This window comes from Eschrichtius robustus, chromosome 12 (genome assembly GCF_028021215.1).
Source record: "Eschrichtius robustus isolate mEscRob2 chromosome 12, mEscRob2.pri, whole genome shotgun sequence".
Lineage (NCBI taxonomy): Eukaryota > Metazoa > Chordata > Mammalia > Artiodactyla > Eschrichtiidae > Eschrichtius > Eschrichtius robustus.
Window position 1 is genome coordinate 7,446,850 of NC_090835.1, and position 27,302 is coordinate 7,474,151.

Below are 27,302 nucleotides of genomic sequence, written 5' to 3' on the forward strand. Positions count from 1 at the left end.
TCTTGAAAACCTCGACATATCAGAAGTGTTTATTTTTTGGAATTGTTACCACGCCCAAGCTCGCTCTGCTCGCCGCACAACAGGGCAATGAATCGCAGACGAGGTGTTGAGGCAGGGAATAGACTTTATCAGGAAAGCCGGCAGATGGAGAAGATGGCAGACTAGTGTCTCTGAGAAATCATCTTATCAGGGTTTGGATGCCAGTTTCTTTTATAGAATCAGAGAGGGAGAGGCGGAGAGGAAGTAAAGTAAAAGGGCCATCAGTCTTGCAAAACATCTCCTGGAATGACCAGCCTCGGTGAGGGGATGTGTTTTTTTTTTTTCCTTGCAGCCATTCACAGGTAGGCAGGGTTCCCTGAGGCAGGCCATTTTGTATGATTATAATAACAAAAGCAACGCAAAGGAAAGGTTAAAGTTAAAGAAACAGATCCAACATGGAGTCCAATTTAGCTCTTCCCTGTTAAAATTCCCCACTGTCAATGTCCATTCCACAATCTTGTGGAAAAAAGGGGTGACAAAGTTCTAACTGCTCAGTCGGATGGATCTTTCTGGGAGTGTCCGCCATCAGTGTCAGTGTTCCAGATGTTGAGATTTGTCTTTTGTTCCGCTTTGGAAGTGTCTACTTGACACCTGTAGACTTAAGAATATTCACAACCTAAAAGTTGAGAGTTGTCAGGAATTTTGAGGGCTTCAAGCCCAGGAGGCTGCATCTCAAGTTAAGAAATTTAGCATTTTTCTATGTATGGGAAGATGCTAGAGTCTGGGCTCACTGAAATAATTTCTTTGATATGCACCACAGCCCAGATGGGGCCTGTATCCTGTATTTTCACATCCTGCGTTTCCTCAGGGCTCACCATAGGGAGTGGCTGCAGTCTGATGGCTGCTAGATGGCAGGTCTTCTTCTCCTTCCTGAGTTTCCTCAGTGTTCACCGGCTCACACTGGGGGGCTGCAATCGCTGATGATTGATCCTCTCCTCTTGGTCAGGAATTTGACCAATATTTGGGAGACATTTCATGACCAAATTTTGTCCCATGGTGCTGGGAGGCTCATCCTAGGTCAGGCGAAAATTCTTGATATGCCACTCCAGGTGCTAATTTTTGGATTAGGCCCTATTGATAATTAAAGGTTCTCTGGATCCTCTGTCTAATTATGATCCAGGAGACATTTTCCCTTGTTGCTTCTTGCCATACCTAGAATCACATTATTACAATTATTTTTATGTTATAAAAGTGATCTATTTCCTTAAGATGTTTAGCCATAGACGTTTTGTTGGAGGCCTGGTTACACACTGGGTACTGCAAGAGACAACAATCTTATAAAATAGGATATAAGTAACAGCTAGTAACATTGACAAAGACATAGTGCAGCAGGGAGACACAAAGCACAAACAATTTGGAAATAAAGAACAAATTAAAACAATGATTAGCATAATATCAAGTCCACAGGAGAACCAGCTGGAGACAACAAATTCTGTCAGGATCAGGTAGAGAGAAAAAGATAAATGTTTCATCTTTGTTTAAAAAGGCATACTTTATCAACTTGTTGTAGGTCATAGCATAAGGTTATAGCATAAAAGTTTTTTCCTAAAAACAAAGATTAAAGTCAATATATTTCCTAAAGTCATAAAGTTATAAATCATATTTACCAGTTCACTCAGTCCCATGTAATTAATTCCCATTGATCTGGATGAAACAATCAGGTTTCCCATCAGTTTTGTCATTTGTTACCCAGTCCAGTGATATTATCTAAAGGCAATAAGAAACTTATATTTGTTAAAAAGTTCCTTTTTATCAGTCTTCTTGAAAAATCTTCATTTTGTAAAAGCATCAGGACAAAAAACAAAATAGTATGGTTAAAAATTTGAGTACAGGTCTTCCCTGGTGGCGCAGTGGTTGAGAATCTGCCTGCCAATGCAGGGGACACGGGTTCGAGCCCTGGTCTGGGAAGATCCCACATGCCGCAACTAGGCCCGTGAGCCACAATTACTGAGCCTGTGCGTCTGGAGCCTGTGCTCCGCAACAAGAGAGGCCGCGATAGTGAGAGGCCCGCGCACCGCGATGAAGAGTGGCCCCCGCTTGCCGCAACTAGAGAAAGCCCTCGCACAGAAACGAAGACCCAACACAGCCATAAATAAATAAATAACTAAATAAATAACTAAATAAATAAATAAATAAATAAAAATTCGAGTACAATGCAATTAGCAGGATTCTTGGATATAACATTTTAGAATAACTAGTGTTATGATTGATGACATATCAGGACATATCAGATGTTAGGGATTCCATATAAATTTTGGAATATCTATATAAATGACATTTATCCATACACTATAATCTAAGGTTCATCGCCAATCACTTTACGATGTTTCTGAAGTAATTTAACATACCAAATAAACTTAGTTTGACATCTCTCTCTGAGATGTCTCAGAGATGTTCTTTTGAAGTATCCAGAGTCAGCTGGAGGCTAAAAAGCTTTAGTCAGATTTTGATATTTGGGAAGTTTGTTAAAAATATCAAAAAGGTTTTAAAACACAACAGGATCGTAGGTCACTGTGAAACAGTACCAATTCATTTAACCAAAGTCACAAAATGATGAAACGAAAACAAATACGGATCACCTAAGGGCACAGAAGCTCATTTAATCTGTTATGAAAAGGAGCACGTCTAACAGAGAGAGAGAGATCAAATTTCAGTCTTGTATTAGCTTACTTAACGAAATCCATTTACTTATTTAACTTCAATCTAAATTCAGTTAATTCTGACCATGTACAAAACTTTCTCAGTAAAATGTAATTCCATTCCTCATACCTTCTTAACTGAAAACACACATTCTCCCATACTGAAATGTTTTATTGTTTTCAGTAGCTTTAATTCTATATTTAAATTAGAATCTCTGACTCTTAAAAACCTTAATTTCTAGTGACAACCAAGAGGCAAGTAATACTTACCAAATCTGGAGAAACTATTTTAGATGATTTTTAGAACATAATTATTCTTAGAGTTCACCTAAAAGCTCTTATCTCATTTATATTTACTTTAAAGTTTCATCATATCAAGTTATTTTTCTTGCTGACAAATTTGCAACAGATATAACAAGATTTCATTTAGCTTCTATTAAACCTAGGTGCAGTGAAAGTACTATACTTAATGTTGATGGCTCTAAAGACATGTCCATATTAATTAGAGCAACAAACTTAAACATTAATACTAGGTACTAATTTAATACTAAATATTTCCCGGTTCACGTGAAACTGAAACTCATTTACCTTAATTTCTCTTGTATTTAGAATTGTTTGGTTTGTATCTCTTGTATTTAGAATTGTTTGGTTTGTAAGCGCTTACGTTGCTTTAAGCCAATTAAATAAGGCTCATTTACAGATTAACCTCAGCAATGTTACCCAAAGACAAAAACACATACAAACATACAAACAAACAGAGAGACATAGTTCTCATTTCAAAATTTCAGCCCTGAGTCAGGTACAGCAGTGTAAAACCCATCAGTTTACAAAAGAGGTTGGATTAAAGTTGGGTTTCTGGCAGATGGAACAAATCAAGCTCATTTGTCTAGATGGCTAAACCCTTTCCACTAATATTTATGGTAAACAAGTCAAGTTCTAAATTACTGTACCCTCTTTTACAAAATTTGCATTTTAAGAAGATGGCAGAGATAAGGGTTTTTGAGAAGACCAGATAGGACATTTGTATCTCAAAGGTACAGGCAAGTTTCTCCTAGGATGACTTTGTTTCCCCTTTGTTTAATATTTACAAGCCTCTTAAGATTACTCATATTTATTAGAAAATCAATCAACTTGTTCCCCACTGTCAGTGTTACCCGGGGCTCCTGTGGGGAAATCAGGGTCTGACGCCTCAAGTCCAAGGGAGTCCCCTGGCCTCTTACAGGATATTGGGGCAAGGGAAATTGCCCTGCTGCAGAAGTGGCTCCCAGTCCAAATTGGGTGCCCTGTCAGGTCTTAGATGGTGATACTAAACCAGGTCGTTGTGCCCCGGGTGTTACCACAGAAACTTCTATTTGATCCCAATGGGTAGGGGAAACAGGAGGCAGTGAATATGTTGGCAGCATGGGGGGGGGGTGGCATTTGGAACAACTGCCAGTGTAGCCTGCTCAGCCACTGGGGGAGCTGGATAGGCTGGGGTGGGGGCTAAGTTTTGAAATAACATGTCCCCACTCTCATTTTCTCCCTCTCCCCCTTGGGTTTCCTTTCAGATCACGGCACTATAAGGTAGCAGTCCTCTGACTCCTTTTCCTCCTGATGCAATAGCATAAATGCTCCTACATATGGAATCTCATCTCTTTTCCCTGCTCTTTTGCAGAACATTTCTAACTGTGAGATTGTATAATAATTGAGTGAGCCATTCAGGGGCCATCGTTCTTCTGAACCTAACATATATTGGGTTCATACACTATTACAGTAGTATATCATGTCTCTCTTAGTCATAGGCTCACGGCTATGTTTTGCCCATTTATCTAATATATGCCCCAAAGGGTTTTCCTTCGGGATAGGTGGAGTATTTCCCATTTTTATCAGTTTGACTACACCAAAACACAAAAGACACAAATTCCAACACAAAAGGCACAAATTCTAGCATCAATGCACACAAAACCAAAACAAAACCAACGAACTAGTTCCCAGATCAGGTAGACTTACCCTACAAAACCAACGAACTAGTTCCCAGTGAACCCGTTCCCAGAATCAGGTAGAGTCCAACAACAATTCCCCCCTCCAACAGGGCACCCCAACCAGATTGGCTTGTCCCGTAAAGGAAAAGCCCAGATTGAGGGGGAATATGTTCCCAGCATGCACACCAAAGGAACTTACCCTCCAGAATCGAATGGAGTCTGTCGACTCGTAGCCCCAAATAGAACGGAAGTTCCCCAGATTGGAACCGAAGTTCCCCAGATGGAACCGAAGTTCCCCAGATTGGAACTGAAGTTCCCAGATGGAACCGTCATTCCCCAAATTGAAGTCTGTCGGTTCTTTGCTTCAGCTGCCAAGCACTGGGGTAGCCGGTGCCGCTTCAGGGAACTTTGAAGGGAAGATCCTCGGGACAAATGGTCCTGGCAGCTGCTAGGGCCTTGCCCCAATATTCCCTGACCGGGCCGGCTACCCACGAGCCGCAAGGCTCCTGGCTGGCTCGCCAAATTTGTTACCGAGTCCAAGCTTGCTCTGCTTGCCACACGACAAGCCAACGAATCGGAGATGAGGTATTGAGGCAAGGAATACGACTTTATTCGGAAAGGCGGCAGACTGAGAATATGGCAGACTAGTGTCTCTGAAAAACCATCTTATCTGGGTCTGGATGCCAGTTTCTCTTACAGAATCAGAGAGGGAGAGGCAGTGAGGAAGTACAGTAAAAAGGCAGAATAGAGAGGGAGAGGCAGTGTGGAAGTAAAGTAGAAGGGCCATCAGTCTTGCAAAACATCTCCTGGAATGACCAGCCTTGGTGAGGGGATGTGTTAGTTTCTGTTTTCTTGCAGCCATTCACAGGTGGGCAGTGTTCCCTGAGGCAGGCCATTATGTATGATTATAATAAAGAAAGCAATGAAAAGCAAAGGTTAAAGTCAAAGAAACAGATCCAACGTGGAGTCCGATTTAGCTCTTCCCTGTTACAGAATTACATATAATTTTAGAGTTCCTCTTTCTCTTCATCAGAAGCATAATCTAAAGTAATTGGTCTCTTAATGCCTGTCATTCTTCAATATATTTGCAGTGTTGTTAAAAATTTTCAGATTTAAGGATGATAACTCTAGTGACTAAAATGTTATAATCTAAGTGCACATTGTATAAATAAAGCTTAGCATTTGGCAATAAGTTAAAATTTTTATACATTTGGGGAAAGGGGTGGATAGTGTAAATAATTTTCAATTACAACATGGAATAGGATGATGACTTTTTTGTGGTTTGACAAAGGAAATTTAGGTTTTATTTTAATAACTTCATTGAACTGTCAAGCAAATAGGAAAAATGAAAAAATGAAAAAGTCCTCTTGTAGCTGATAAGACAGTGCTGGTTTGGTTCAATTAGCAGTAGGCTCCATGTCTGATTTTATTTGAGCTAAATTAACAAAAATTTTCATTAAAAAAAAAAGATTCAGGATTTTCTTAAGTAATCAAAGACCTGATAAAGATAACATGAAGTACAGTAAATTATTTTGATAAGACACAAAATCTTCGCTTTCCAGGAAGATTACTTAAAAGGCACTTTTTCTCACCAAAAAACACATCTTACATTCCTTACATAGAGAAGTTTCCTGTATTATTTCTAGTAGTTTTAATTATATGCATGTTTTAGAATTCTTAACCCTTAGAATCCTTAATTCCTATTTAAAACTAAGAAGTAAGCCATCTGTTACACTAGCATTTTGTGGATTGGTAAATTTATAAATACATTTCATAATTTCTGGAAGTATATTCTTCCTCATAGTAAATTTATCAGTGTTGTACAAAACATATTTATTAACAGAACTATGTATCTTTAGCTCCTCTGTAAAGGAAGCCAAATTGGATAAACTTATGATCAGAAGTTAATGTTTCAGCACTTTATCCTATTTGGAAATGATCTAGATATTCAATGAATATCCATCATTTAACTTATCTTAGTATAACTCAGTATAACTTTAGGGTTTCAAGTTGCCAAAAAGATTTTGGAAACTATTTTTAAGTAGACATACTATAAAGCATAATTATTGTTGAAAAGTTCATTTGTAGGGACTTCCCTGGTGGTCCAGTGGTTAGGACTCAGTCCTTTCACTGCTGTGGCTAAGGTTCAATCCCTGGTCAGGGAACTAAGACCCTGCAAGCCATGCAGTGTGGTCAAAAAAAAGAAAAAGTTCATTTGTAAGTTCATTTTACTTACATCTATTTAATTTACTTTTTCTTAACAATTATGTTTGGATTATTCATGAAAATTTCATGAAACACTAAACAGCTAACCATCATCTTTGGTTATCTTGCTTGCTAACAAATTCTATAACAGAGATAATAAGAGGAGCTTATTTGACTTGTAGTAAACCTATGTAGAATAAAAGTTGTATGCCTGTGTTATATTTAATGCAGATACTCTAAAGTCATTCCTATTTTAAATAAACCAGCAAATTTAAACTAGCTTCCCCCCCAAGATTATCCTAGATCATGTGACCTTGAAAAACATTTGAATTAGTTTTATATTTCTGAGAGTATGTTTAATTTCTTTACAAATGAATTTTGGCAATACCATCGGAAGGTAGAAGAAATATCACACATCTATAACACACATATAAAGATATACATAAACATACAGAAGAAAACAGAGATCTTACAACTTTTATTTAAAATTTTAGCCATGAGATGGGTGTGGATCCAAATTGTGTTTGACAGGAGAAATAAGTTAAGATTACCTGTTCGGATGGCTTAAACTTTTTAGTAGTATTTAAGAGAAAGACTTTTAAGATTTTTCGTTTGCCTAGTTTCCAAAATAGACTTTCCCTTTTTTTCCCCTTCTGATAAGAATTACCTCCTTGAAGTTTGCTTTTCAATTGATGGTTCTCAATTCATAGAGAAGACCAATTAGAATATTTAAATCTTAAAGACACGGAGAAAGAATGTAAGTTCCTCCAATGAATAGGGCAGGTTTGGGGATTGGTAAAAAGGATGGGTGGGTGTTTTCTGTTCTTGTTGTAAATCAAGGACAGTTGTTTTTAATTCCTCCCAGACTTGGGTTGCAACCTGAAGGACATCATAGATTGACCCACCCACCTAGCTACTATGTCTCCAATTCGCTTCTTTTTTTTTTTTTAAACTTTATTTTATTTATTTATTTTTGGCTGCGTTGGGTCTTCGTTGCTGCGCATGGGCTTTCTCTAATTGCGGCGAGTGGGGGCTGCTCTTCGTTGTGGTGCACGTGCTTCTCACTGCGGTGGTGTCTCTTGTTGCGGAGCATAGGCTCTAGGCGCCAGGCTTCAGTAGTTGTGGCACGTGGGCTCAGTAGTTGTGGCACATGGGCTTCGTTGCTCCGCAGCATGTGGGATCTTTCCGGACCAGGGCTTGAACCCGTGTCCCCTGCATTGGCAGGCGGATTCTTAACCACTACGCCACCAGGGAAGTCCCCCAATTGGCTTCTTTATATCAGGGATAAGATATTCAACTAAGATGGAAATCAAAAGATTCCTATGTTGTAAATTCAGAGCTGTTTTTGGAAATTTATTTTTCTTCCTCTGGATATACGGTTTCATTTTAGCTTAGGGGAGAGGGCCTAAAAAGAAGTTCCTAACCAACTTTGAATATCAGCTTCCAATTTGGCCAACTTCTAACCACAGAGCTACTTAAAAAAAACAAAAAATCCTTTCAAATATCTTGTCAGGCTTCATCTGGGACAAATGGTAAGTGTTACTGGCAGTAACGAACAACCCCATGGATGCAAGAGGCATCCCCAGAGACAGTGCAAAAGATACTACCCTCCCAAGATCCAGAGCCACTCCCAAAGGTAGCCAAAGGCTTAGACCATTCCCTTGAGAGCTGGTGTGGAAAAAAATGCACAACCTAAAAGTTGAGAACTAAGATTTATTCGGTGAAATCTCTGAGGACTTAAGCCCGAAAGACAGCCTCTCAGATAGCTGTGAGAGGCTGCTCTGAAGAGGTAAGGGGGGGGAGCCAGGATATATAGGAGTTTTGTAACAAAAACCAGGCAGTCAGAACATCAAAAGACTACCTGTTAATTAAAGAAAACCAGACACCTCAAGTTAAGGAATTTAGCGCTTTTCTATGTATGGGAAGATGCAAGAGTCTGGGCTCTTTGAAATCATTCCTCTGCTCTGCACCTTAACTATCTAGGGCCAGTATCCTACTTTTTTTCCATCTTGAATCCCCTCAGCGTGCACAGTTGGGGGTGGCTGCCATGGCTGCTTGGTTTGATGGCTGCTACATCCTTTGTTTACTGATAAGGCAGGTGACATTTTGACCCTAGCTGTGACCCGCATTTCTGCATATGTGAGTAGTGACAACCTATATGCCCCAGGCAGGCAGAAACCTGAACAAAGATCTAAGGACACCAAACTAAACAGACAAGAAGGCAGTAGCTGTCCCTGGGAAAGAAAGGATTGATAACCAATGGGTATACCCCAAAACTAAATTCACAAGAGCCTGGATTCGGAAAGGAAAGAACAACGAAATTGTACCTTCCTTCCTCAACCAGGCACTACAGAGATCCAGAAAAGCTGACACTGATAAGAATTCTCACCTTTCTCAGGCTTCTGCCAGTTTTCCCAGGATCCCATTTACAGGCTCCAGAGCAAGTGGAGTTTAGAGAGCGCACTACAAAAATCTGACAAGGTTTTCCATTAATTTCAATTTTAGTTTCCCCTTGGCTGTTTAAGGAAATAACTGGTGGCATTTTACCCGAGAACGCCTTGGAGTCCCATCAACCCTGAGAGAGGTCCAGGTGGGGGTGCCCTTCAGGGGTAAATGTGGGAGCATTCGAGTTAGTGTGGAAGGATTTGACAAACTTTCAAGGACATTCTCCCAGTGTCCCAATTGACCGCAAAACAGACATCGAATTCTGGGCCGGTGCTCTGTTGATGGACCCCAAGAGGGTGCAATGGGGGATGCCCCGTGTTTTAGATTTCTGGCCTTGGAGCTGTTGCGGTTATAAGATCACTAACTTGGAAGACTATTATTTACTATCTTGTAGTCTCTTCAGAGTGGAAAGGCAATTCAGACTGAGAATTAGTAGACAGTGAGTTCTCAGGTAAAGGAGACTAGAGGGAGTAGTAGGAGTCATGTCAGTCTTATAGTCTTTTATCTTAGGCACCTCTTGTGTCTTTAATTTTTTTTTAGATTTTGCAACTGATCTTTCAATGAAGCTGTTTTGGAATCTTGAAGACTTTTGGAGGCCTATTTATTTTTAATTGAAGTATAGTTGATTTACAATGGAGTATAGTTGTGTTAATTAACACAACATTAACACAATGTTGTGTTAATTTCTGCTGTATAGCAAAGTGATTCAGTTACAAATATATATATATTCTTTTTTTTTTAATTACAGGGAAAGAGAGTTTTTTGTTTTGTTTTGTTTTAACTTTTTTGGGGGGGGGTTATTTTTATTTATGGCTGTGTTGGGTCTTCGTTTCTGTGCGAGGGCTTTCTCTAGTTGCGGCAAGTGGGGGCCACTCTTCATCACGGTGCGCGGGCCTCTCACTGTCGCGGCCTCTCTTATTGCGGAGCACAGGCTCCAAACGCGCAGGCTCAGTAAATTGTGGCTCACGGGCCTAGTTGCTCTGTGGCATGTGGGATCTTCCCAGACCAAGGCTCGAACCCGTGTCCCCTGCATTGGCAGGCAGATTCTCAACCACTGCGCCACCAGGGAAGCCCAATATATATATGTTCTTTACATTCTTTTCCATTATGGTTTATCACAAAATATTGAATATAGTTCCCTGTGCTATACAGAAGGACCTTGTTGTTTATCCATTCTATATATAACAGTTGGCACCTGTAACCCCAAAGTCCTACTCCATCCCTCCCCCACCCCACAGACCACACGTCTGTTCTCTATGTCTGTGAGTCTGTTTTGTAGATAAGCTCATTTCTGTCATATTTTAGATTCCACATATAAATGATACCATATGGGGACTTCCCCGGTGGCGCAGTGGTTAAGAATCCACCTGCTAATGCAGGGGACACGGGTTCGAGCCCTGGTCCGGGAAGATCCCACATGCCGCAGGGCAACTAAGCCCATGCGCCACAACTACTGAGCCTGTGCTCTAGAGCCTGTGAGCCACAACTACTGAGCCCGCGTGCCACAACTACTTAAGTCTGTGCACCTAGAACCCGTGCTCTGCAACAAGAGAAGTCACCTCAATGAGAAGCCTGCACACTGCAAGCCAAGAGTAGTCCCCACTCACCGCAACCAGAGAAAGCCTGCACGCAGCAAAGACCCAAAGCAGCCAAAAATACATATAAATAAATAAATAAATTTATATATAAAAAAAGATACCATGGACATTTTTAAAAAGTCAATGATATCATATGGTATTCGTCTTTCTCCTCTGACTTACTTCACTTAGTATGATAATCTCTAGTTGCATCTATGTTGCTGCAAATGGCATTATTTTGGTCTTTTTTATGCCTGAGTAGTATTCCATTGTACATATATTCCATTGTATATGTGTACCACATCTTCTTTATCCATTCATCTGTTGATGGACAGTTAGGTTGTTTCTGTGTCTTGGCTATTGTGAATAGTGCTGCTATAAACATACGGGTGCATGTATCTTTTTGAATTATAGTTTTGTCAGGATATATGCCCAGGAGTGGGATTGCTAGATCATATGATAATTCTATTTTTAGTTTTCTTTTTCTTTTTTTTCCTTTTTTTTTGGCTGTGCCGCACGGCATGCAGGATCTTAGCTCCCTGACTAGGGATGGAACCTGTGCCCCCTGCAGTGGAAGCATGGAGTCTTAACCACTGGACCACCAGGGAAGTCCCATATTTTTAGTTTTCTGAGGAACCTCCATACTATTTTCCACAGTGGCTGCATCAACTTACATTCCCACCAACAGTATAGGAGGAGAACACTGCCACTTTCAATGATTTGTTAATCAATCAACTAACTAACCAAGTTTATATGGAGTGCTACTATGTGCCAGGCACCAGGCAAGGCCTGGGAGTGAGTGGTGGATCCTTGAGCTTTGCTATTCACCGTCTTGTAGGGAAGGCAGAGGGTAAACAGCAATCCAGTGGGTGGAATGCCGAGGAAGAGCAATTTAGATGCTCTGGCAAAGTTTGCTCTTCTGGAATCTCATCTGCAGAAAATCTGAACCAGGAGGCTGAGTTCCCAGTTGACATCTCTCCCAGGACAGCTGCCTGAATCAGAGAAGGAATTAACTCTTCAGCCAGACTAATATATGTTTTCAATTTAATACTGCTAAATGGTGGGACTTCCCTGGTGGTCCAGTGGTTAAGAATCCACCTTCCAATGCAGGGGACACAGGTTCACTCCCTGGTCGGGGAACTAAAATCCCACATGCCATGGGGCAACTAAGCCTGCACACCGTAACTACTGAGCCCGTGCGTCACAACTAGAGAGGAGCCCACGTGCCGCCACGAAGAGCCTGAGCACTGCAACTGAGAGCTGATGCAGCCAAAATAAATAAATAAATAAATAAATAAATAAATAAATAAATAAATAAACAAACATTTTTTTAAAAATTGCCAAATGGTACCCCCAGAAAGATTCTGGGTAGAGTTTCACTATTGCTAATCAAGGGCCTGTCTGGTGGATTATTTAATAACAAGCCCCACTCTCATGACTTCTGACTTCAAGATGGATTTTTTTGGCCCAGTTGAAGTCCAGGAAATTACATTTCTGATTATCAAGTCTATCCTTACAAATAACTGGGATGAATCCCCAAAGAAAAGTGCATGGACGTTGGAGTCAGGCAGACCTGGCTGTGCTGGGTTTCCAGGCTGTGTAACCTTGAGCAAGGCACTTTTTTTTTTTTCCCCCGGCTGCGCTGCACAGGATCTTAGTTCCTAGACCAGGGATTGAACCCGGGCTGGCAGTGAATGGACAGCCAGGGAATGCCCGAGCAAGGCACTTCTGTTCTCTAAGTCTCAGTTTCCTCATCTGTAAAGTGGGGACACTGGCATCTTTGTCATTGGTCATCAAAAGGATTAAAGGCAATACATATTATACAGACCCAACACATGGCAGTCAAGAACAAATGTTTTCTTTGTTTTTTCCTTGTTGCACAAAATGACATTCAAATCAGTTGGGCTTTCTAAATAGGTTGGATTTCTTGCTAGAGAGAATGGCAGGGAGGTTAGTCAACATGGCTGGTATTCTTTTTCTTTATTTTCTTTTTATTAGTAAACTAAATTTTATTTTTGGGATTCTTTTAGTTGTATAGCTCTTTGGTCCTTTTTAATTTTTTTTTCCAAACCAGGATGATATTTGACACTTCAGAAAAAAATCCAACGTTGGCTGTTTATAGGAATAAGAATTATCCTTCATAGGAATGTAGAAAAGACCTTCAAAGAAGAGAAGCAGTATGAAGTCCAACCAAGCCCTGGGAACTCATCATAACACATTTACTGGAAATGTCCATCTTATCCATAATTAAACTATAGCTGTTAAGTTTATACTGCAAGTGAGAAAAATAACTATTTTGACTCCTCAATCTTTCTTTAAGATAAATTATCACTTTTTTCATAAGGTATCAGCTATAAGGAAGCTTAGTGAAGTTTTGATTTTTTTGAAAAGAAGTTAATGATCTGGAAGTTTCAACTCACTTGAGTTAAAGACTGACTCCCCTCACAGGTCAAGGTGTACACCATGGTCTGCAGCAGGGACGCACCTGTGTAAAATGGCTGGGACTCTTGGGACAGAGTCTTAAAAAAAGTAAATTAGTCCTATTTTATTCTAATTATAAAAGTAATACTGAATTTCAGCCTATATGGTAGACTGAGTTGGTAACAAACTATCTTTTCTCCCGGTCTACACTACTAGAACTGTTTGGAAATGTTGCCTACCAAAAAACCATTTCCAACTCCAACTTGTCCTTTCTTCACCATTGGAAGAGCCCACTTACCACTACAGAGAGTGGAGAACGCTCACATTCATTTTTCCAGCCTCTCTTGTGGATATAGGCAGGTTACTGAGTCCTGGCCATTGGGAACTGAGGGAAAGTTTGCAAAGGGACTCTGGGGAAGATTATCCTCCCTAATAGAAAGAGAGGCATGAGAGGAAAAGCCCCCTTCCTTTACTCTGGGCATGGCCATGTCTGCTGCTGCCATCTTGTGACCATAATAAAGAATATTACAGATGCACTGCAGAGAGGAAAGATGGAAAGTTCTCGGTTCCTTGCTGTCATTGTCGAGTCACAAAGTTAAGATGAGAATCCTTAATCTTTGCTACAACCATTCATCATTGAGTATTATGTTAGCTATAAATTTGTCATATATGGCGTTTATTATGTTGAGGTATGTTCCTTCTATACCAAATCTGTTGAGAGATTTCATCATGAAAGGATGTTGAATTTTGTCAAATGTTTTTTCTGCATGTATTGAGATGCTTATATGGTTTTTATCTTTCATTCCATTAATATGGTGTATTATATTTATTGGTTTGCATATGTTGAGCCATCCTTGCATCCCAGAGATAAATACCACTTGATCATGATGTATGGTCCTTTTAATGAACTGTTGAATTCAGTTTGTTAGTATTTTGTTGAGAATATTTGCATCTGTATTCATCAGGGATATTGGTCTGCAATTTTCTTTTCTTGGAGTATCCTGATCTAGCTTTGGTATCAGGGTAATGCTGTCCTCATAAAATGAGTTTGGTAGTATTCCCTCCCTTTCAATTTTTTGGAAGAGTTTGAAAAGGATGGGCATTGATTCTTCCTTAAATGTTTGGTAGAATTTACCCATAAAGGCACCTGGTCCTGTGTTTTCCTTTGTTGGGACATTTTTGAATACTTATTCAATCTCCTTACTATCGGTCTGTTCAGATTTTCTATTTCTTCATCATTCAGTCTTGGCAGGTTGTATGTTTCTAGGAATTTATCCATTCTTTCTTTTTTTAAAAAAAAAATATTTATTTATTTGGTTGCACCGGATCTTAGTTGCAGCAGGCGGGCTCCTTAGTTGCGGCTTGCCCGCTCCTTAGTTGCAGCACGCGAGCTCCTTAGCTGTGGCATGCGAACTCTTAGTTGCGGCATGCATGTGGGATCTAGTTCCCTGACCAGGGATCGAACCCCGGCCCCCTGCATTGGGAGCGTGGAGTCTTAGCCACTGGACCACCAGGGAAATCCCTATGCACAAGTTTCTGTGTGTACTTATGTTTTCATTTCTCTTAGGAAGACCTTGAGCTTGGAACACATGGAGAGCACTCACTTGCCCCTAAATTAAGTTAAACTATGCATGTTTAGGGTATGTAAAGCTCCAGATGGTCAGGTTAGAACAAATGTGGGAATGTGTTTCTATGGCATCTGCTAGTCTTTGAGAGTTTCCCAGGAGCAACCACCTCTGCTTCTTATAGCCTTCCTATGTCTCAGATTTGAGGTCGTAACCTAGTCACTGTTCTCCTATGTGAGGACTGTAATTGCTGGGTCATATGATAATACTATGTTTAACATTTTGAGAAACTTCCAAATTTCTTTCCATTTTGTATTCTTTTTTCTTTGGCCGCGCTGCACGGCTTGCGGAATCTTAGTTCCCCAACTAGAGATGGAACCCGTGCCCCCTGCAGTGGAACTGCAGAGTCCTAACCGCCGGACCACCAGGGAATTCCCTCCAGTTTGTACTCCTACTATCCATGTATGAGGGTTCCAATTTCTCCATCCTCATCAATACTTGTTATTATCTGTCTTTTTAATTTTAGCTACCCTAGTGGTTGTGAAGAGGTATCTCAATGTGATTCAATTGATTTCTGACAAAGGTGCAAAGGTTATTCAAAGGAGAAAAGATAGTCTTTTCAACAAGTAGTGCCAGAACAATTGGATGTACATATGCAAAAAATGAACCTCAACCCTAACCTCTCATCATAAAGAAAAATTAACTCAAAATGGATTATAGACTTATATGTAAAGATTAAAACTATACAACTTCTGAAAGGAAACTTAGAGGAAAATTTTTATTACCTAGATCAAGCACAAATTTCTTAGATATTATATAAAAAATATAATCCATAAAATAAAAAATGATAAATTGGCCTTCATCAAAATTAAGAACTTTTGTTCTTCAAAAGATACTGTTAAGAGAATGAAAAGATAAGCCACAAATTAGGAGAAAATACTCACAAAACACATATCTAACAAAGGATTTCTATCCATAATATATAAAGAACTCTCAAAACTTTATAATGAGATAACCAACAGCCCAACAGAAAATGGGCAAAAGATTAGAACAGACACTTCACTAGTTAAGCAAATAAGCACATGAGAAGATGCCCAACATCATTAGTCATTAGGGAAATGTAAATTAAAAGCCACTCAAATGGCTCAAATTAAAAAAAAAAAGTACCAAGTTCTAGTGCAGATGAGGAACAACTAGAACACTTATACATTGCTGGTGGGAATGCAATGTGGTACAGCCACTCTAGAAAACTGTTTGTCAGTTTCTTATAAAGTTAAATATATACTTATCATATGACTTAGCAATCTCACTCCTAGGTATTTACCTTAGAGAAGTGACAACTTATATTCATACAAAAGCCTATACATGAATGTTTAGAGTAGACTTATTTATAATTTTCAAAATGTGGAAACAATCCAAATGGCCCTCAATTGGTGAACAGATAGATAAACTACGGTTCATCTCTACAATGGATCCCTACATAGCAACTAAAAGAAACCAACTACTGATACACCCAACAACATGGTTGAATTGCAAATGCATTATGCCAACTTAAAGAAGTTAGACTGAAAATGGTACATACTGCATGATTCCATTTATGTGACATTGTTGAAAAGGCAAAACCCGCAGGGAAAGAAAACAAACAAGTGGTGGGAGTTTGGGATTGATATATACACACTATTATATTTAAAATTGATAACCAACAAGGACTTACTGTACAGCACAGGGGACTCTACTCAATATTCTGTAGTAACCTAAATGGGAAAAGAATTTGAAAAAGAATATATATATATATATATATATATATATATATATATATATATATATAACTGAATCACTTTGCTGTGCACCTGAAACTAACACAACATTGTAAATCAACTATAGACCAACATAAAATAAAAATTAAAAATAAAAACAAGAAAAAAAAAGAAACAAGTGGTTGTCCAGGGTTCAGGGTGGGGTGAGGAGCCAACATCAGAGGGAAAGTAGGGAATTTTGGGGAGTGATGGAACTGTTCTGTATTTTAATTGTGGCAGTGGTCACACACAACTCTATGTGTCTGTCAATACTGAAGTGAATGAATTTTATTGTATCTAGATTATACCTCTGACCTTGCCTGAATTTCTTGTCTGGCCTCTGATCAATTTCTATTGATTGAGGAAGGCCAAGAACCCTGGTCGGTATCACATGGAGTGAGATATCCAGACCCCCAGGGGATGGACAGCTGCCCAGTCTATCCACTTTCCACGTATGAGCTGCAATGAAACTAAACTAGATGGCACATTCTTTACCCTTCACTGTAAACATCTTCAGTCTGTTCTAAAGCGCTGCAGCTCCGGGATACTCGAGTCTCCTGGGTGGTGTTCGCTGATACCCACCCACTGTGGGGTACAGCACACTAAGGTACGTTGCTCCATGTCAGACCCCTATGCCCTTTTCCAGGCCACCCTGGTCACCGTCTGTGGAGAAGGCATCTTACCAGCAAGCCTGGATATGACGGTTCCCCACCACTGCTCATGCAGTCAAGAGTTGGGAATGTTCTAGAATTGCTTAATTAGGAAAGTTCCTTTCACACTCCAGTGGTGATTTTTGATTGAACTCAGCATGAGGTTTAATCCTCTGGCAATTCTTCCTGGATGAGCCTATGCTTTAAAAGATCTATGTTGGGCCACCAGGCTACTGAAATCCTGTTAATCCTTCAAGGCTCATTTCAAATGCTCCCTGCTCTAGGAAGCCTTCCTGGGTTTCTTCTTCCCTCTCAACCAGTTGTGACCTCTCCCTCTGTCACATATTCTCTTAAAGCATCTGGCACTGCCTAGGTACCCCAAAATGCTGATCCCTGCTTCCTCACCAGAGCACCTTTTGTATGTCATTTACTGTGCTTATACTGAACTTGTTTTAAACTTGTTTCTCCCAACAATCCTCTGTCTGTCTGTCTCTCTCACAAAAGCAGGAACTGGGTCACTCCTTACACTGTGAAATTTATCCCTAAAATGCCCAATAATGTTCACGATCACATGGCAGGCACTGTGATTGACATTTCATCCTCAGAAAATAGAGAGGTACAGGGATCCATGGCTCTCCTCAAGTCTTATATGTGAGAGCTGGGATTCAAAACCAAGGTCATTGGAGACCTGAAGTTCAGAGCTCTTAAGTTGTAGCATGGTGGCTTTTACCTGGTAGATGTACAAGGAAGATGTTGTATTGACTTTCCCTATTAGTGATCTGTTCCTGTGTGTACCACTAAAATTGGCTGTTTTTTGTCTATTAATCAATAAAGTGTTTTCTGAACAGCAAATAAATAAATAAAATAAAATAAATTATACCTCTGAGACTTCCCTGGTGGTTCAGTGGTTAAGACTCCGCCCTTCCACTGCAGGGGGCATAGGGTTTGATCCCTGGTCGGGGAGCTAAGATTCCGCATGCCACGTGGCACGGCCAAAAAATAAAAAAATAAAATAAATAAAAATTTTAAAAATTTAAAAATAAATTATACCTCAATAAAACTGACTTTTCAAAAATTATACTTTGGGGAGCTTAACTAGAAGATGGAACTAAAAATATATAGGTAACAACAACAACAAAGATGGAAGAATATGATTCTAAGTTAAAATATTCTAAGATCCATTTTTGCATAGGAGGAGTATAGAAATCTTAATTTACTTTAGATATTATGTTAGGCATCTCTGTTTAAAAACGTAGGGGTAACCAATAAAGGGCAGAAATAAAATACAGGCATCTCTTGCTTAACATCAGTAATCTGTGTTAGAAATCAGATGTTCTGTGTGAAAACACAGACCAGAAGGAAGTGTAGTTCCCATTATTTTAAATGGGAAAAATTATAATGCATGATGTGTCAACACCAAACCCCAAACAATTTCCTAAAACATAAATAAAACACAGTGAAACACCTGTACACAAGCAACAGTCTATTGTATTAAGATTTAATATGATTAACCAGCAGTAGCAGCGGCACTTACATCTGTCCCAAGTCTGGGCGAGGGGAGAACTAGGCAGCCCTGTACCACAGGCCCTCACACTTTCTTTCTTTCTTGAAGAAACACAAAACCCTTGAGATTCATGTACTGTATGACGGAGAAAAAAAAAGTACCTAATGTTCCCCCAAAAAGAGATAGTATATTTTGTACTTTGTAAAGTGTTCATTAAAATGAAAGAAAAAAATGAAAAAAACAAAAGATTTAATATGATTAAAACCACTGCTTCCTTCAAACAGTGTAGTACCAACATAAAGATAGACATACAGACCAACAGAACAGACTATAGACTAGAAAGCCTAGAAATAAAGCCACACATATATGGTCAGTTGATTTTCAACAAGGATGCCAAAACCATTCAATGGGGGAAAAGACAGTCTTTTCAATAAATGGTACTGGGACAACTGGATAGCCACATACAAAAGATTGAAGTTGGACCCTTACCTTATACCATGTACAAAAATTAACTCAAATAGATTAAAGACCTAAACATAAGAGCTAGAACTATAAAACTGTTAGAAAAAAACACAGGGGAAAAGCTTTACGCCATTGTATTTGGCAATAATTTCTTGGATATGACACAAAAGCACAGGCAACAAAAGAAAAAATTGATAAATCTGACTTCATCAAAATTTACAACATTTGTGCATCAAAGGACACTAACAAGAGAGTGAAAAGACAACCCACTGAATGGGAGAAAATATTTACAAATCACATATCTGATAAGAGATTAATATTCTGAGAATATAAAGAACTCCTACAACTCAACAACAAACAAGCAACCCAATCCAAAAATGAAGAAAGGCTGTGAATAGACATTTCTCCAAAGAAGATGTATGAACATCAATAAGTCCATGAAAAGATGTTTAACATCCCTAGTCATTAGGGAAATGCAAACTAAAACCACAATGAAATACCACTTCATAGCAAGTAAGATGACAATTAAAACAAAACAGAAAATAACAAGTGTTGGCAAGGATGTGGAGAAACTAGAACGCTTGGCACTGCTGGTGGGAATGTAAAATCGTGCAGCTGCTGTGGAAAACAGTTTGGTGGTTTCTCAAGAAGTTAAACATAGGATTACCATATGATCTAGCAATTTCAGTTCTAGGTATATAGCCAAAAGAATTGAAAGCAGGGACTCAGATGGTTATTTGTACACCAACGTTCATAGCAGTGTTATTCCCAATAGTCAAAAGGTAGAAACAACACAAATGTCCATCAACAGATAAATGGATAGACAAAATATATTATATACATAAAATGAAATATTAACTTTAAAAAAGAATACAATTTTGATACATGCTACAACATGGACGAACCTGGGAAACATTATGCTAAGGAAAATAAGCCAGACACAAAAGGACAAATATTGTATGATTCCACTTGGATAAGGTACCTAGAATAGGCCAATTCATAGACAGAAAGTAGAACAGAGGTTACCAGGGGCTGGGGGACACAGAAGAAATAGGGAGTTATTGTTTAATAGGTACAGAGTTTGTTTGAGATGATGGAAAAGTTCTGGAAATGGAAGTGGTGATGGTTGCACATTGTGATTGTACTTGATGCCACTGAATGTACACTTAAAAATGGTTTAAAAAGTTTTGTTATGTATATTTTACTACACACAAAAAGCAAAACCAGAAACCACTGCTTCCTAACCACCAAATAAATGATGCTGCTGTTAGCAAACGAGAGCCTTGTGTGTAACAGCCCGATACCATGATACTTCCCTTAGCACCAACATCTCAGATGCACACCCATTTTGTTGTTGATGTGGAGGCAAAATTTACAAAGAACACTTCATTCTGATATTCTACCAATAGTGGCTGGAATATTGCTTGAGCTATTTCCTACACTGAGTTCTGTTTAAAACATTGTGCTGAGTTTTAGGGATGTAAATATAAAATTTTCTTATCTAAATATCGGTCAGAAAATGTTGCGTTGAGAGATAAGATACTTGTGTGATGTTCTGGTATTGAAAACCAAGAGGATTCTCATGGGAAATGTCTCACAAAGTATGAATTACAGATCTTCCAAACTAAGAGAAGAAAAAACCAAGAATAAAGAAAACTAAACCATTAAAATAGAAGGCTTGGAAGGAGAAAAAAGATGCATAGAGAAAGCATAGTAAATGTAAAACACAAAATTAGATGGTAGAAATAAGTTCACATTGATCAATAATCACAATAAATGTAAACAGATCAATGTTTACCTATTATAAGACAGAGACTTTAATATTGGATTTTTTTTTATGAAACTTTTTGATTTTTACAAAAGATACTCCAAAAACATAATGACAGAAAGACTAAAGATGAAAGACTATACTTCAGGGAAATACTAGTCAAAAGAATGCTAGTATGCATCTATAATAATAACTTCATCTCAATATATGTAGCAAAAAATCAATAGACTCACAAGGAGAAACTGGTAAATCAGCAATCATAATGGGAGATTTTCCTCCCCAACGTTTTTTAATGAAAAATTTCCAATGTACCACAGGCTGGAAGAATCTTAGAGCATACATCCAAATACTTACTGTCTAATTCTACCAATAACAGTTTTACTCTGTATTTGCTTTTTCACAGGTCTATCAATCTCTCCATCTTTCTATTCATTTATTAAGCCATCTTATTTTGCATGCATTTCAAAGTAAATTCAGTTCCTTTTCCCTTAAAGACTTCATTAAATAAGGTCGAATATCTGATTGCAATTTTTTCTTTTGACATGAATTTTATATACAACAAAATACACAAATCTTAAGTGTGTATTTGCTGAGTTTTGACAACTGCATATATCTGTGTAACCTAAACTCCACGCAAGATACAGAACATTACCATCATTCCATAAAATTCTCTCATCTCCTTTCTTAGTCAATCATAATCGGAGATTTTAACACACTTCTCAGAAATGCATGGACCAAGCAGACAGAAAAAAAAAAAAGAGTAATGATCTACAAAATGTGAACAATGCAATTAACAGACTTGAGCTAACAGACATAGAAAGAACTTCCTTCCATTAACAGGGAGAGCATATTCTTTGAAAGCACATTTATGAAAATGAACCTTGTACTAGGCCTCAAAGGGATATTCCACAGACTCCAAAGTACGAGTGTCACACAGACCACATTCTCTGACCACAAAGCTAGCAAACCCATCTTGCCATGGCTTGGGAAGATCTTGCCTGGGCATGGAGCCAACCACGGAGGGAAAAGCAGGGTCCATGGGTAGATGTTGTCTCCCAACCCTATCACATGAGCTGCTGGATCCTATTGGAACCTATTCCTGCTTATGCCAGTTTTTATTGGGTCTCTGTCATTTGCAACCCAAGAGTTCTGAATAAAACAGATACTTCCCAGGTGAGACATGGTACAGCTATGAAGGCATCTTGCTATTGAATGAACAATTCTTCACACGTAAAGTTTGTTTCAAGTATAGAGCCCATTATTTCATCACCTATGAAAGAATACATTTTTTTTTTTTTTTTTTAAGAATACATATTTTTTAATGATGTCCTCTTTATAGATGAAACAACTGAGATTCCAAAAGTTGATTGACTCATTCAATATCACAGCTCCAGTGAGCCCCTTCACATGGCTTTGAAAATCTCTGAGTGAACCTCTGTCATCCTAACTCTACTCCATCTGTTTCCTTGCTCCTGCACTAGACAGTGAGTTCCTCCAGGGCAGGGACCGGGTCTTCCTCATCTTTGCGTCCCCACTGCCTAGCAAAGGACCTGTCAAGTAGAAGATGTCACTGACACTTACTAGCTAAGTGGTTGAAGGAATGAATGACTTATCAAGTCAAAGAGCAAGATTTAATGTGTGAGTTTGAGGGAGGAAAGAGAAAGAAACGGCCTTCCTTAGGACTCTTTCAGGGACATGAGACAGAAAACTAATTCAAACCACTGTAAAGAAAAGAGGGGGATTTAAGAAAACCATAGAATGACAGGCATAACTTTCGCCACAGGCTCTTATAAGTATTAAGAACCTCTTCGGACTTCCCTGGTGGTGCAGTGGTTAAGAATCCGTCTGCCAATGCAGGGGACACGGGTTCGAGCCCTGGTCCGGGAAGATCCCACATGCCATGGAGCAACTAAGCCCGTGTGCCACAACTACTGAGCCTGAGCTCTAGAGCCCGCGAGCCACAACTGCTGAGCCCTAGTGCCACAACTATTGAAGCCTGCACGCTTAGAGCCCGTGCTCTGCAACAAGAGAAGCCACTGCGATGAGAAGCCCGCGCACCGCAACGAAGAATAGCCCCCGCTCGCCGCAACTAGAGAAGGCCCGCACACAGCAACTAAGACCCAACGCAGCCATTAAAAAAAAAAAAGAAAAGAAACTCTTCATCTCTCTGAGGATATGTTGGCCCGTTCTCTTGGTCTTTGCCATGGGACGGTGAACATGTAGCATCCTTACAGCTTATAATCCAAGGAATGAAGAGCTGAGACTTGAACCCAGATGGTCTGATGCCAGTAACCACATGATACGGACATAAAAAGGAAGCCCGGGTGGTTGAGAAGAATTGAATCCACTCTACAGAATAATCTATACAGCATGGTAGTTAAGAATGTGGGCTCCACCTAGGGATAAATATCAGCTGTTTCACTTGCTAGAGGTGTGATTTTGGGGAAGTAATTTTTTTTTTCTCTTTTGCCACGCCTCACAGCACGCAGGAGCTTACTTCCCCAACCAGGGATCAAACCTGTGCCCCCTGCAGTGCAAGTGCAGAATCGTAACCAATGGACTGCCAGGGAAGTCCCTGGGGAAGTAATTTAACTTCTGTGTCCTCGTCTGTAAAATGGGCGTACCTCATTGTCCTCATGTGTAAAACAGTACACATCTGTATTAGTTTGCTAGGGCTACCATTATAAAATACTACAAGCTGCGTGGCTTAAACAACAGAAATTTATTTTCTCACTGTTCTGGAGGCTAAAAGTCCAAGATCAAGGTGTTAGCAAGTTTGATTTCTTCTGAGGCCCCTCAGAAGGTGGCTCCTTTCTTGCTATGTCCCCCATGGTCATCATCTAGTCTCTGTCTTAATCTCCTCTTAAAAGGACACCAGTGATACTGGATTAGGGCCCACCCATATCACCTCACTTTACCTTAATCGCCTCTTTAGAGGCCCTATCTCCAAACAGTCACGTTTTGAGGTATTGGAAGTTAGGACTTGAACATATGAATTTGGGGGTGGGGGAGAGGGATATACTTCAGCCCATAACACTACCTCTTAGGGTTATTGTGAAGATTAAATGAGACAATATATCTAAAGCAAAGATCAGGGGACCTAGAATGCTGTAAGAGCTTAATAACCGTTCAATGTAACTGAACACTTACTTTAGGCGTAAGGGTATCTGACAAGTCACAAATCTCCCTCTGCTAGGATACTGGCTGGAAGTGCCCTGGGGGCTTCTCTCATCCAGGTGCTCAGTCCAGGATCGTCTTTGCCTTATGGTCGATAGTCCCCAACTTGAGCTCACAACTGTTCTGTTCTGTTCTGTTCTGTTCTGTTCTGTTCTTCCTGTGGAGAGTTCTCAGACTTCCTTTCTGTAGCTGCTCCAAGGTTAGTCTCGAAAACGAGGAAGACATTCTGTCCCAGCCACTTATGGATCTGCGAGTGCCTTTCCAATACCACTGTAGTTTCTACTCCTTGGGCAAGCCACTTATTAAAATTTAATGACAATCACTTACATTTACAAAGCCATTTTCAGTTTACAAAGCTCTTTGCCATGCATTCTCTCTCGTGATCCTCATAACATCTGTGGGAAGGAAGGATGTTCTTCTCTATTTTGTAAATGAAGAAAATGAGGCTGTGAGGAGTAGCATCACCGTCCTAGGTCACACAGTGGCACAGATGCTCCTCAAATTCTCGTCTTTGGGTTCCAATATGTCAGGAGTAGCTCAACCCTTTCAGGCATTTTTCTACGATCTAAATAATCCACTACACCAGCCCGGGTTGGGGGAGATGTAGGTAAATTATTTGGGACTATTTTGACTGGAAGTGACAAAAACCCAACTCAAACTGGCTTCAGCAAAAACTGAATTCATTGGTCTACCTAACAGAACCATCCAGAAGCAGGTCTTCAGGCAAGGATGGATCCAGGTGCTCAAATTATGTCACCAGGACTGTCTCTCTCCATTTCTTAGCTTCTCTTTGTGCTCACTTTATTCTTAGACAATCTCTCTGCTTGGGGTGTCAAAGATGCCCCCCTGTGGTTGAAGCTGAAGCCCCAGCTCAACAAACTCAGTAAAGAGGGGAACAATCTCTTTCTTGTAAACTGCAACAAATGACCTGGATATCGTTCTCAACTATTTGGATTGGCTTATGAGCCAATCATTGTGTCTAGAACAATGGAATATGTTCATTGTCCAGGCCTGATCATTTGCCCCACTCTGGAGAGGAGTAGGGTGAGTCTCACCAAATCCAAGGCCTGAGTGAGGGGGAAAGGAGTTTCTTTAAAGACAAAGTACTGATGTCAGAAGCGGTGTGGGTGGCAGGCAGCTCTCTCCAGGGTGTCATCGCTCTGCAGAGCTAGAACAGAGCAACCAGTGAGGAGCTGGGGGCCCATCTTAGCAAGAACTCTCAGTTCTTCCCTGGAGAGAGAGTAGTAAGTGGACTTCTGTGATTTTTTTCCTGGAGTGCCTAGCTTGGCTCATCAGGATAGGAAAAAAGACAATAATTCATGGCAGAATAAGGAGAAAAGATGGAACTTCTGGCTCTGGTAACTTATATTCAGAACAGTATCCACACCAGGACCACCCACAGAAGGAGACTTTGAGGTGCCCTTTGAGGATGACTTCCCTCCCCCCTCTTGCCAGCACCTTCTGTCTCCCCATGAAGCTGTGAGCTCCAGGAGGGCAGGGACCACGTCTGTTTTACCCACCATCTTCTCCCAGGGCCTAGCACAGTACTGTGCTGGCACACTGCAGGAGCCTATCACATATTTATTGGGTGGATGAAAAAAATTAATGAATCAGGTTGATCACTTGAATTGGCAGGATGGACTCACCTCTTTGTACAAGTCAATCCCCCTCTTTGGCCTCTGTTCTCCATCTGTCAAGTGGGAGAAGGTGTAGAATGAGACTCTCTTCACGGCCGCTTCCAGCTCATGCTTCTGGGATCTTAGGGTTCTCAGGAGACAGCCTGGATGCCTCTTCAAGGAACCAGAGGAAGGGGAAACCAAATTGATTGAGCATACTGTCTCAGGTGAGATGACTTCACATGGGTCTGTGGTCCCCAAATTGTGGGGGACTGCACATTTTTTTTTTTTTTTTTTTAATTTAGGAAGGAAATAACACTGCCTGTTTCTTATTTTGCCAAATAAGGCCACGGCGGGGGGCGGGGGGAGGCGGAAAACAACTGCCATTAACTATCATCATCATTTCTTTAAAAAATGGAATTTTTTATACCAGGAAGGCAGGAAGTACTTCATCTCAGAAACAAAACAAAACAAAACAAAACAAAACAACAGTCCCTCTACCCCAGGAAAAAAGACAGGTGGCAACCTCACATGATGATAATTATGTGTGTTTTTTTGCAGATAGATCTAAATTTCACCAGACTGATACCTGTGTATGGTCCAGCATTTGGAGCCTACTAACAGAGATTATTTTCACTACCTCTCAACACCTGTGAAGTGGGGCTTAACCTGCTCACTTTACAGAAGGGGAAACAGAGGTTCAGAGAGCAAGTGCAAGGTCACGGAGACAGTTACGTAGTAGTCAGAGTTTTCTGGACGCCAACCCAGATCATCTTGGCAGATCCTAAGCCAAAAGGTATTTCACTGCAGGGAAGAAATGACCTGCACTGGCTCCCTTGGAGTGTCCCCTCGTATTCTCGGGCCTAAGCGCGAACCGCCTGGACCGGTATGCTCTGTTCTTTAACACACCCTCCTGATGTGTCCGCTTCATGCCAGGCACTGGGAGAGGGTAGGGAGAGAAACCAACACGTTCCCAGCCTCCTTTTCTCCTGTTCCCCATACTCACCCCGGGTCCCGCTCTCCAGGCCCAGCTCCACACACTGGCGGCCAACGAATCCCCACCGCGGGCGTGGGCCGCTAACAGTTTAGGAGGTTCCCTCTCCCAGAGGTGCTGGCAATTTCCTAGGAGACTCTGGGAACCTTCAACGCCTCCAAGACCCAAAGGACTGGAAGCGTAACGGTGCCACTCGAGAGACACTGTGGTAGGCTGTACCCCCGGTAATTTGGGAGCGAGGCATCAGTTCAAACGCTGTGAACTAGCACCCTGTTCTGCCCCTCCCCCGTTCCCATGGGCTTTGCGTGGCCCCACAATGGCACAGCTCCGGCCGGAAGGAGGGGGTCCCCCGAATTAGAAGGCCTTACTGTGGCGGGGGCTTACTGCTCCGGCTGGGGGACCCCAGGGACCGTGCCGACCCCTCTCCGGGACTGGCAGACACCCGAGCTCCCTTTCCTGTTCCGCTCCGCCCCGCACGCCGGC

The 27,302-nt window shown here is 40.5% G+C and overlaps 1 long non-coding RNA gene across 2 annotated transcripts; it reads right to left on the reverse strand.

Annotated features, from left to right (window-relative positions):
- Positions 1–27,285, reverse strand: LOC137773411 (uncharacterized). 2 transcript variants are annotated; one of them, XR_011075668.1, is made up of 4 exons: positions 26,832–27,285; positions 25,856–25,999; positions 1,647–1,746; positions 1–1,191 (listed from the first exon to the last, which is right to left on the reverse strand). It is a non-coding gene; the product is annotated as an uncharacterized lncRNA (long non-coding RNA). The 2 variants fall into 2 exon arrangements; XR_011075669.1 differs by lacking the exons at positions 1–1,191; positions 1,647–1,746 and adding an exon at positions 25,166–25,377.
- Between the last annotated feature and the right edge of the window lie 17 nt (positions 27,286–27,302).